The following is a 10,663-nucleotide window of genomic DNA, read 5'->3' as shown; positions in this document are numbered from 1 at the left end:
AGGTAGAATTCTGCACTGAAACCATCTGGTCCTGGGCTTTTTTTAGTTGGGAGACTTTTGATGACTGTTTCTATTTCTTTAGGGGTTATTGGTCTATTTAAATGGTTTATCTGGTCTTGATTTAATTTTGGTATTTGGTATTTATCCAGAAAATTGTCCATTTCTTCCTGGTTTTCCATTTTTGTGGAGTACAGGTTTTTGAAGTATGATCTGATGATTCTCTGGATTTCCTCATTGTCTGTTGTTATGTCTCCCTTTTCATTTCTGATTTTGTGAATTTGGGTGTTCTCTCTTTGCCTTTTGGTTAATTTGGCTAGTGGTTTGTCTATCTTGTTGATTTTTTCAAAGAACCAACTCTTTGTTTCATTGATTTTTTGTATTGTTCTCTTGTTTTCTATTTCGTTGATTTCAGCCCTCAATTTGATTATTTCCTGGCGTCTATTTCTCCTGGGTGAGTTTGTTTCTTTTTGTTCTAGAGCTTTCAGTTGTGCTGTTAATTCATTGGTATGGGATTGCTCCATCTTCTTTATGTGTGCATTTAGAGCTATGAATTTTCCTCTTAGCACTGCTTTCATAGTGTCCCATAAGTTTGGGTATGTTGTACTTTCATTTTCATTGAATTCTAGGAACTCTTTAATTTCTGTCTTTATTTCTTCCTTGACCCATTGATGTTTCAGGTGGGTATTATTCAGTTTCCATGAGTTTGTGGGTTTTCTATAATTTTTGTTGTTATTGAGTTCTAACTTTAAGGCATGGTGGTCTGATAAAATACAGGAGGTTATTCCAATTTTTTTGTATCTGTTGAGATTTGTTTTGTGTCCAAGCATGTGGTCAATTTTTGAGAAGGTTCCATGGGGTGCTGAGAAGAAGGTATATTCTTTTGTGTTAGGATGGAATATTCTGTAGATATCTATTAGGTCCATTTGAGTCATAACATCTGTTAGGTCCTTTATTTCTTTGTTAAGTTTCAGTCTGGTAGATCTATCTTTTGGTGAGAGTGGTGTGTTAAAATCTCCCACTACTAATGTGTGGGGTTTGATGTGCGTTTTAAACTTTAGTAGTGTTTCTTTTATGAATGTGGGTGCTTTTGTATTTGGAGCATAAATGTTTAGAATCGAGACTTCATCTTGGTGGATTTTTCCTGTGATGAATATGTAATGTCCATCCTGGTCTCTTTTGATTGATTTTAGTTTGAAGTCTATTTTATTAGATATTAGGATAGCTACACCAGCTTGTTTCTTAGGTCCATTTGCTTGGAAAACCTTTTCCCAGCCCTTTACTCGGAGGTAGTGTCTGTCTTTGGAGTTAAGGTGTGTTTCTTGTATGCAGCATATGGATGGGTCCTGTTTTCTAATCCATTCTGTTAGCCTGTGTCTTTTTATAGGTGAGTTGAGACCATTGATATTGATGGATATTAATGACCAGTGATTGCTAATTCCTGTTATTTTTTTGGTTGTGTTGTGTTGTCCTTCTGTGGTGTATGTTGGTGTAGGATTATCTATTGCTTGATTTTTCATGGATGTGTTTAGCTTCTTTGGGTTGAATTTTCCCTTCTAGTGCTTTCTGTAGGGCTGGGTTTGTGGACAGGTATTGATTAAATCTGGTTTTATCCTGGAATATTTTGTTTACTCCGCCTATGGTGATTAAGAGTTTTGCTGGGTATAATAGTCTGGGTTGGCATCCATGGTCTCTTAGTGTCTGCATGAGGTTTGTCCATGATCTTCTATCTTTCATAGTCTCTATTGAGTAGTCTGGTGTTATTCTGATGGGTTTGCCTTTATATGTTACTTGGTCCTTTTCCTTTGCAGCTCTTAATATTTTTTCTTTATTCTGTGTGTTTAGTGTTTTGATTATTATGTGGCGAGGGGACTTTTTTTTTGGATCCAGCCTATTCGGTGTTCTGTAAGCTTCTTGTATCTTCATAGGTATTTCTTTCTTTAGGTTAGGAAAGTTTTCTTCTATGATTTTGTTGAATATATTTTCTGTGCCTTTGAGTTGGTATTCTTCTCCTTCTTCTATCCCTATTATTCTTAGGTTTGGTCTTTTCATGGTGTCCCAAATTTCCTGGACGTTTTGTGTTAGGACTTTTTTGTCTTTATTGTTTTCTTTGACTGACGAATCTATTTTCTCTATCGTGTCTTCAGTGTCAGAGATTCTCTGTTCCATCTCTTGCAATCGGTTGGTTATGCTTGTTTCTGTAGTTCCTGTTCGTTTTGTCAGGATTTCTATTTCCAGCATTCCCTCAGCATGTGTTTTCTTTATTGTCTCAAATTCATTTTTCAGATCTTGGAATGTTTCTTTCATCTGTTTAATTGCTTTTTCTTGGCTTTCTTTAATTTCTTCCCATTTTTTGTTCGTTTTTTCTTCCATTTCTTTAAGGGAGTTTTTTATTTCCTCTTTAATGGAGTTTTTCATTTCCTCTTTAAGGGAAGTTTTTATTTCCTCTTTAAGGGAGTTTTTTATTTCCTCTTTAAGGAAAGTTTTTATTTCCTCTTTAAGGTAGTTTTTCAATTCCTCTTTAAGGAAAGTTTTTATTTCCTCATTGAGGGAATGTTTTATTTCTTCTTTAAGGGCCTCTATCATCTTCTTAATGTCATTTTTAGGGTTGATTTCTTCTGTTTCTTCTGTCATGGTATGTTTAGGTCTTGCAGGTGTAGAATCATTAGGTTCTGATGTTGCCATATAGGTCTTTATGTTGTTGCCTGTATTTTTGCACTGGCGCCTACTCATCTCTTCCTCTGTGAGGTGCAGGTGGTGTCTGTGTCTGAGAGTGCCTCTCTTGTTCTAATTTTTAGTCTTGGTTTAGTAGGGGTTCTTGGTTAAATTGGTGCTTTTGGGCTATTTCTTCAGGGGCAGCTGATTTCGATCGGTGAATTATATACTTATGATTCTGGTGATCTGGTTTGGTGTCTGGGTAGCGCCTTCTTCTGTGTTCTCAGGTCACTTTTTGTTCATTTGTCAACTCCTCAGCTGATCTTGTTTCTTCAGACTTTAAACTGTAGGCATCTGAATCCTCTCCCAGATGGGTTTCAGCTGAGCAGGGTAGTCTCACCAACACCTCCAAGTTGTTGGGTTTCACAGGATCAGCAGCTGGGCCCTGGGTTGTCCTCAGACGGAGTGTTCAGATTCGTTCTGGTTCTGACCCACGGAGATAGCTTCTTCCCCAGATGTTGGGGTTAGGGGCGTCCCTGTTCCAAGCTGTGTCTGCTTGTCTCCGTCCCTGGGCCTGTTTACCTCTGCGGTCCGCCGCCGGGCCTGTATGTCCCTGTCAGCTGCCGCTGGGTCTGTCTACCTCTGTGGACCGCCGCTGGGCCTGAATGTCTCTGCCGGCTGCCGCCGGGCCTGAATATCTCTGTCGGCTGCCGCCGCTGGGCCCGTCTAACTCAGCGGGCTGCTGCTGGGCCCGTCTACCTCCACGGGCCGCCGCCGCAGGCCTACCTGTGTCTGCTTGTCTCTGCCGCCGGGCCTGTCTACCTCTGTGGGCCGCCGCTGGGACTGAATGTCTCTGCCGGCTGCCGCCGGGGCTGAATGTCCCTGTCGGCCGCTGCCGCCGGGCCCGTTTACCTCAGCGGGCCGCCGCTGGGCCTGTCTACCTCTGTGGGCCTCCGCTGGGCCTGAATGTCTCTGCCGGCTGCTGCCGGGCCTGAATGTCCCTGTCGGCCGCTGCCGCCGGGTCTGAATATCCCTGCCGGCTGCCGCCGCTGGGCCCGTCTACCTCAGCGGGCTGCTGCTGGGCCCGTCTACCTCCGTGGGCCGCCGCCGCAGGCCTACCAGCGTCTGCTTGTGTCTGCCGCCGGGCCTGTCTACCTCTGTGGGCCGCCGCTGGGCCTGAATGTCTCTGCCGGCTGCCGCCGGGGCTGAATGTCCCTGTCGGCCGCTGCCGCCGGGCCCGTTTACCTCAGCGGGCCGCCGCTGGGCCTGTCTACCTCTGTGGGCCTCCGCTGGGCCTGAATGTCTCTGCCGGCTGCCGCCAGGCCTGAATGTCCCTGTCGGCCGCTGCTGCCGGGCCCGTTTACCTCAGCGGGCCGCCGCTGGGCCTGAATGTCTCTGCCGGCTGCCGCCGCTGGGCCCGTCTACCTCAGCGGGCTGCTGCTGGGCCCGTCTACCTCCGCGGGCCGCCGCCGCAGGCCTACCTGCGTCTGCTTGTCTCTGCCGCCGGGCCTGTCTACCTCTGTGGGCCGCCGCTGGGCCTGAATGTCTCTGTCGGCTGCTGCCGGGCCTGAATGTCCCTGTCGGCCGCTGCCGCCGGGCCCGTTTACCTCAGCGGGCCGCCGCTGGGCCCGTCTACTTCTGTGGGCCGCCGCTGGGCCTGAATGTCTCTGCCGGCTGCCGCCGGGTCTGAATATCCCTGTCGGCTGCCGCCGCTGGGCCTGTCTACCTCCACGGGCCCCCGCCGCAGGCCTACCTGCGTCTGCTTGTCTCTGCCGCCGGGCCTGTCTACCTCTGTGGACCGCCGCTGGGACTGAATGTCTCTGCCGGCTGCCGCCAGGCCTGAATGTCCCTCTCCAAGATTTTTAATTGAGCAGTTACAAGGATGCAATTGCATCAACTGTGTTGGAAAAGTCTGATAGAAGATGAAATTTGAGGAGTAAGGCCAAGAATTTTGTACTTCAAGTTTGAAATGCCAATCATAGACCTCAGTGGAAACCTTCTGGTAGACAGTTATACCTGAAATCTGTTGTTCAGGTCAAAGACATGGACTATGGCTATAGATTTAAGAGTAGCCAGAACATGAATATTTAAATTGATAGTACTAAGATGGGGGCAATGTAATGGATGGAATTTACTAATCACTTTGATTAAGGTGTCTACGCCTGAACCCTGGGGCTCTACAAAGTTTAGAAGTCAGGGTGAAAAGGCACTAACATGAAAGTCAGAGGAAGTCCAGAAGACCAATGAGGTCTGAGGGAGGGTTCAAGAATCCATTCACCCTGTCCACGTTGTCATGAACTCAGTTATAAAAAGCAGGAATCTTGGGAAGGAAAAGTGAAGACATCTGTAAAAGACAAAGCATTTATCCCTAAAAAGGTCAAGTTGACCTTGAAAGGCCTCTCTATGGTAGAAAGAAAAGAGTTAATAACTATCAAAACCAGACTGTCCTCCCTGCCGTCATCGGAAAACGGCTACTTTATACTGAATATTTTCTGTGGTCAAACATTCTACCACTGAGCTCCACCTTGCCCTTCCCTTCACATTATTCCTGTAGTTGGGATCCCAAGTGTCCCCCAAAGAGTCATAAGGTGAAGGTTTGCTCATCAGGCAGCACTGGTAGTTGGAAGAACCTTCAGAATGTAGGCCAAGTGGGAGGTCTGAAGTCATTGAGGTCTGCCCCTGACAGGAGCTGTGGGACTCCATCTCTTCCTCTTCCTTTCATTTGCTTCACAGACATGAGTTGAGAGTTTTTCCCTGACACATGCTCCTGCTATGATGTGCTTGATCTCCGGCTTGAAACAACAGGATGAACCAATTATTGACCAGAATCTCTCAAACCATGAGTCAGAACAAATTGTTTCTCTTTATGAGTGGATCATCTCCGGTGTTTGTTATAGAAATAGAAAGCTGACTAACACAATTATATTATTTAATCATCACCACACTCCTAGGGGATGAGGGCTATTAGCTCCCATTTCTGAAATGAGAGAAAAGAAGTCCTGATGAGTTAAGAACCTTGACCAGAGCTAGGGAGATGGCTCAGACCTCACAGTCATGAAGGCCTGAGTTTGGGTCCCAGTATCCACGTGAACTTGCTAAGCTTGGAGGTGTGTACTTGTAATCCCAGAAATGAGAAAGAAGAGATAGGTAGATCCTTGGGGTTCACTGGTTAGCCAGTCTGGCCTAATTGGTGAACTCCAGGCCATTGAGAGACCCTGTCTCAAAGGAGGTGAGCAGCATTACTGAGGATGACCCACTCACACATACACACACACACACACACACACACACACACACACACTCCCAAACATATACACCTGTTAAAAACAAAGACAAACCAACAACAGCAGCAGCAAACTTGACCAAAGCAGCAGAATCATGATGCAAAACCAAAGTGGTTATTAGTAACTGGACTGTTTCCGGGCCCTGTTGTCTAATCATGTTACCATGAAACTCAAGTTCCATCCTTTCAAGGCTCTGGAAATCTTGATAGGAGACCAAAGGAGTTGAAGCCAAAGTATTTTCTAAGTGTAGAAGTGCTGCCCTGTATATTCTCCTTCAATTCTGTTGTTTCTATAATCTAGCCTTCTAGGAAACAGCTGCTGTGTGACTGCTGTATTCTGGGGCTATTACCTAGCACAGCACGGAGGTGCCGAAAGTAATTGTTCTCTTGGAAAAGAAATGATTAGACTCATAGAAGGATGTGCCTTGAAGGCAAGGAAGGAAAGGAGGCCAAGTCATCACTGACGTAAATTTCAGCTCGGAGGTATTAATGTTGGCTTCTTCACACTCATATAAGGATTGCTGCTGCTTCCTTCCCATTTCAATGTAAATATGAAGGGCAGACTTAAAAAATACCCTAAAACAGAGTTCTTACCATCCTTGACTCATTTGCCTCTGCAGATTCTATTAGTGTTTCAGGCAAGTGGAAATCCATCCCCACCGGCTAGACTTGAGGCAAGACGCTAGGGATACTTAGCCTTTACTGTACAAGGAAGACCTTACCTTTTAGAAGGCAGACTCCATTGCCTAAAGGAGATGATGGGCAACTGCTCATAAGTAGAGGCCAAACCAAGAAGATCTCTTACTTAAAGTTCACTTGGGAGTTTTCATGACATGGGATCACATGAAAAAAACTTACATCAGTAAGTCTCGCTTCTCAAGATGACCATCCATGTCCCTTCTTTACAACCAGCTACTGCATACAGCATCAAAAGACTCTGAGGGTTAGTTTTGAAAGACTTTTTTCTTTTTTTTAAATAAAGCTCCATCTTGCTGTTTTTCACCAATCCCCATTTATCCCTTTACCATTTGTACTGGCTGGTTTTATGTCAATTTGAGTTATGAGTTATGAGAGAGAGCCTCAATTGAGAAAATGCCTCCATAAGATCCAGCTGTAAGGCATTTTCTTAAATAGTGATTGGTGAGGAAGGGCCCAGAAAATTGTAGGTGGAGCCATCCATGGGCTTGTGGTCCTGGTTCTATAAGAAAGCAGGTTTGAGCAAGCCGTGTGAAGCAAGCCAGGAAGCAGCACCCTCCATTGCCTCTGCATCAGCTCCTGCCTCCAGGTTCTTGTCCTGTTTGAGTTCCTGTCCTTTGGTGATGAACAATGTTGTAGAAGTGTAAGCTGAATAAACCTTTTCCTCTCTGTGGTGGTTTGAAAGAAAATGGCCCCCATAGGGAGTGGCATTGCTAGGAAGTGTAGGCTTTGTTGGATTAGGTATGGCCTAGTTGGAGGAAGTGTGTCACTTTGGGGGTGGGCTTTGAGGTCTCCTATATGTAAGCTATGCCAGTGTCACAGTCTCACTTCCTTTTGCCTGCAGATCAAGATATAGAACTCTCAGCTCCTTCTCCAGCACCACGTTTGCCTGCATGCTGCCAGGTCCCTGCATGATGATAATGGACTAAACCTCTGAAACTGTAAGCCACCCAAATTAAACGCTTTCCTTTATAAGAGTTGCCACGGTCATGGTGTCTCTTCACAGCAACCCTAACTAAGGCAGAAGGTGATACCAGAAGTGGGGTATTGATGTGCTAGGCCTGACCATGCTTTTGTTTGAAGGAATATAGACCTAGGGATCATGGAATAGAAAAGCAGTCGAACATTTTAAGTGCTGCTTAATGGGCCATACTAGTAGGAGCATGGAAGACAGTGGTGCTGAGTGATTTGAACTGTGGGGCCTGGCTCAAGAGGTTTCAGAGAATTTAGCATGTTTTGGTGAAGAATGTGCCCTTCTCTGAAAAGTCTGCCTGAGGCTAAATTGAAGAGTTTTTGGATTAATTCTGTTGGCAGAGAAAATCTCAAAATAGCCTAGTAATGACTCTGTCATGTAGTTATTGGTGTTAACTCTAATGAAGACTTATAAGGAAAAGGAGCAAGCTGAGTAAGTAAAAATATAAAATGTAGAGATTGAAAAGGGACACAAGAAAGTGGAAAGGAGCTACATCTTGTGTTCAAGGAAATAAACAGATTAAGAAAAGAAATAAAGGGAGTGTAGTGGGTATTGATTCAACCAATAGCTTTGGAGTACCAGCCTTAGGGCATGGCCTCTTGGCTGTTTATGTGGCTGCTTAAAACTGAGGATAGAGGCATGCCTGCCCTCTCTTGTGGTGGTCAGAGATTGGACTAGTGGTTCCATTCACTCACAGGCAGAACAGAGGACCATGCTGGCTGTTTACTTTGTTCTGTATCCATGGGTGCATTTTCTCCTCATTTTATATCTTAATAAATCCTTCATACCCTTTTCACAGACTCTCATGCCTTTGTTTACAAGTGGTACCCAAGATCCCACCCATCTAAGTTTCCAACCTGTGAAAAGGAATTAAAGAGAAGCCTAGAGCTGGCTGTGGTGGTGCATGCCTCTAATCTCAGCACTGGGAAGTCAGAGGCTAGTGGGTCTCTGAGTTTGAGGCCAGTTCCAGAACAGCTAAGCAGAAATTAGGCAGTGAAGGAAACCACTGAAAACAGAAAGCTGATGAAGATATAATTGAAAGTTCTCTGAGTTCAAGCCTAGCCTGGTCTACAGAACAAGTTCCAAGATAACCAACCTTAGGCAGTGAAGGAAATCAAGGAAGACAGAAAGCTGGTGAATGGTAGGTAGACTTTTCTGTCCCACCAGCTGCTCCCAAATAACCACACAAAACTTTAAATTATAAATGCTTGGCTGATAGCTTAGGCTCATTTTTAGCTAGCTCTTATAACTTTTTATTAATCTATGTTGATGCCCAAAGGTTTACCTCATGTCTATACTTCCCATCCTGCTTGCTGTTTCTCATGGTGTCTCTTTCAGACTCCACCCTTCTTCTTCCTAGCACTCTCTCTCTCTCCTGAAAATCCTGCCTAGCCATTGGCCAATCAACTTTTGAGAGCAACACATTTTCACAGTGTAGGAAAGGATTATCCCATAGCAGGTGAAGTTGTAATTGAACAAGAGTGCCATGTTCCAATCCCAGTAAGCAGCAGAACTTGACAGCTTCGGCCACATAGTTCTGGCTTTATAGTCAAGGAGTGATTGAGGAAAGCTGCTGAGGCTAGGCATGTGTCAGGGGTGTCCCTGAATGGAGGCCTAGAGAGGCCATCATGTGCAACTGTGATGAAGCCAGAATTGCCTTGGAGACCCCAAGATGTTGGAGATACCAGAGCCATGAGATACCTGTTAAGGAGAGCTGCTAACAGGGAATGGAACCAGCCTAAGAGAAATAAGTGTGTTGTAGTCAACAAAATTGAAAGGAGTTGGAGAGCTGAAGAATATTTTGATATTAAACATAGAGAGGCAGAGTTTAGAATTTGCCCAGCTGTTTTTTTGGTCTTGACTTGGTCCAGTATTTCCTCACTATGTTTTGGAATGGTAATGTATTTCTTATGCCAGTATATGTTGGAAGTACATGATCTGCTGAGGGGATTACAGTTAAGAGATTGCATGAATCTCAGAAGAGACTTTGAACTTGACTAGACTTTTAAGTTTGAGACTGTTATAGACTATGGGGACTTTTGAAATTGAACTAAAAGCATTTTTGCATTATGATATAGCTACAAGCCTTTGGGGGCCAGGGAGTGGAATGCAGTGGTTTGAAAGAAAATGGCCCCCTTAGAGAGTGGCGCTATTAGGAGGTATGACTTTGTTGCAGTAGGTATGGCCTTGTTGGAGGAATTATGTCACTGTGGGGGTGGGCTTTGAGTTCTCCTATGCTCAAGCCACACCTAGTGACACAATTCACTTTCTATTGTCTGCAGATCAAGATGTAGAACTCTCAGTTCCTCCAGGACCAAGTATACCTGCACACCACCATATCCTGCCATGATGATAATGGACTGAACTTCTGAAACTGTAAGCCACCCCAGTTAAATATTTTCCTTCATAAGAGTTGCTGTGGTCATGGTGTCTCTTCACAGCAATAGAAACCCTAAGACACTGTTGATAAGCTAATGCTGGGTGAGTTATGCCCATTTTCAGTTGACAGAAACCCTAAGACACCATTGATAAAGCTAATGCTGTGTAAGTTCTGACCATTTGGAGTTGTTTGCTCCAAGGTTATGCAGAGGCTCATGTCAGTCCTCTTTTTATGTGGGTAACAGTAATGGTTCTTCTGTGGTGACTTAGCACTATCCAGCTCCACTTTTACACTTATTAAAAGATAATGACAAAGCTGGATATGACTGCAATAGGGTGGAATGTTTGAGAAGTTAGTGCTATATCTTGATGTCTGCCTTCGAAATTTTAAGTCCCTTCTTATCCAGATTCTTTTTCAACTCACATCTATAGCTTTATCTTTGTGTAAGTGCATGTGCAGGCAGATGACAACCTTGGGTGGGTGTCATTTCTCAGATGCTTGTCCATTTTTTTTTTTTTTTTTTGAGACACTGATACTGGCCTGGGAACTGTCAATGGGCCCCAGGAATCCTTCCATCTCTGATTTCCCAGCATTGTGGTTAAAAACAGAAATGAGCCCTAGGGATTGCACTTGGGTGCTCATGCTTGCAAGGCAAGCACTTTGCAGACTGGGAGATCTC

This window comes from Peromyscus maniculatus, chromosome 18 (genome assembly GCF_049852395.1).
Source record: "Peromyscus maniculatus bairdii isolate BWxNUB_F1_BW_parent chromosome 18, HU_Pman_BW_mat_3.1, whole genome shotgun sequence".
NCBI lineage: Eukaryota > Metazoa > Chordata > Mammalia > Rodentia > Cricetidae > Peromyscus > Peromyscus maniculatus.
The sequence above is the reverse complement of the archived record's forward strand: the minus strand, read 5'-3'. Positions refer to the sequence as shown.